Here is a 1,944-nt window from a genome sequence, read left to right as displayed (position 1 = left end):
TTTGTTTGTGAACCTAAAACTGCCTTAAAAACATAAAGTATTTTTTAAAAAGGAAGAAATGAGGGTGAATAATAACTCATGCAAGAATGATATATGTAATGGAATTCACTACCAGTCAGGAAGTAGAAATGCCTTCAGATATGATAAAGGGATGGAAAAGGAAGAATAATAGGTCAGAGGGAAAAGGCGTGTCATCTTCAGAGTTGAAACAACCAACCATGTACTCAGAGTAGAAACACTGGGTCAGGTTATATATGTGTTTGCATTTGTGTGTCCTTGAGTGGAGTGATATAATAAACTACTTATTAAAATTCTCAGAAAAGTGCAGGGAGCGACAGAATATCAAAGTAGTTGTTTAACCACTCCAACACATCCAGTAAGACTCAAGAGCAGCAAACTGGCCCAGAAGAAATGAGGCAGGGATGAGCATCAGAGTCTTGTTGGTTTAATATACCAATATGTATTATACAGGAGATTCAGAAGTTTCTGAATGCCTCTCTTCATCCAGAGGTTGAGTTTCAACCTATGGTCCTGCCAAAGGGCTTCTGTAATGAGAGACACAGTATCCCCACAGTGGAAACTGCAGATGGCTGTCATAAACTATGGTAAGAGGAAGGAAGTGGCTGAGAATGAGAGGATATGCATGCCAACAAAGAATAGAAGTAGGTAAATAATTACCATACGACTCAGCAATTCTGCTCCTAGGAATAGACCCCAAAGATCTGGAAATATGCTGACCTGGCAGGGGAGATACCATGATCACAAAGATGGTTTTCCCAGGGTGAGGCCCATCCATTGCACTCAGAATGTGCAGACCCCTGCAATTTTCCCAAAGGTGGGAAGCTTATAATGGCATCATTTGCAGTACTGGGGGACTCTCCGTAAGAGGAAAAAAAGAATAAAACACAGATCTTCAAACAGAAACTTGTCTGTGATTGTAGCAGCTCTATTTCATGGCAGCCAAAGGTAGAAACAAGCCAGGTTTCCAACAAGAGATAAATGGATAAACAAAATGTATGTATTCATTTTATACCGTGGAATATTGTTCAGCCACAGGAAGACTGAAGCACCAAGACATACAGCAAAATGGTTGAACCTTGATGACAGTGTGCTGAGCAAAAGAAGTTAGACAAAAGGCCCCTTATCAAATGATTCCTTTTATATGAAATATCTAGAATAGACTGATTCATAAATTCAAAAATATATTTGTGGTTGTCAGGGAGGAGGAAATGGGTGTGACTGCCTATTAGGGTACCTGGCTTGTACTTGGAGTAATGAAAAGTTTCTGGTACTAGAGACGTGGTGGTTGCACAATACTATAAATGTATTAATGTCATTTAATTGTACACTTCAAAATAGTTAAAACCATGTGGTAAAATGTATATTTTACAATAAAATAATAATATTGTATAATGTAATATTTTTTGTGGTACTGGGGTTTTGAACTCAGGGCCTACACCTTGAGCCATGCCACTAGCCCTTTTTTGTGGGTCTTTTTGAGATAGGGTTTCATGAACTATTTGCCTGGGCTCGTTTTGAAATGTGATCCTCCTGATCTCTGCCTCCTGAGCAGCTACAATTACAGGTATGAGCCACTGGTGCCCAGCTTAATATTAATATTAATAATAATAGAAGTAGAGCCTGTCAGCTTCTGTAGTTGAGATCTTAAGTATCCCCAAAGGACCATGTGTTCAAGTCTTACTCACTAGGGTGGTACTATTGGAAGGGGGTGGAAACTTTAAGAGATGGGGTCTAGTGGGAGGTCGCTGGGTCATTGTGCTCTTGAAGAGGATTGTGGGACCCTGGCCCCTTCCTCTTTCTTTTGCCACAAGGTAAGCAGTTTTACTTCACCATGTGATTCTTCTGGGATGTGCTACTACTGACCCAAAGCAAAGGGAACAATAGGCTGCATTGAACATGAATTGAAACCTCCAAAACTGTGAG

At 40.0% G+C, this 1,944-nt stretch overlaps 1 pseudogene; it reads left to right on the top strand.

The window, feature by feature from the left end:
• The first annotated feature begins 730 nt into the window (after positions 1–730).
• Positions 731–883, top strand: LOC141425080 (U1 spliceosomal RNA; annotated as a pseudogene).
• Positions 884–1,944: the final 1,061 nt, after the last annotated feature.

The sequence above is a fragment of the Castor canadensis genome, chromosome 7 (assembly GCF_047511655.1).
Source record: "Castor canadensis chromosome 7, mCasCan1.hap1v2, whole genome shotgun sequence".
Classification (NCBI taxonomy): domain Eukaryota; kingdom Metazoa; phylum Chordata; class Mammalia; order Rodentia; family Castoridae; genus Castor; species Castor canadensis.
Note: the sequence above shows the minus strand (reverse complement) of the source record. Positions and strands in the feature narration are given on the sequence as shown.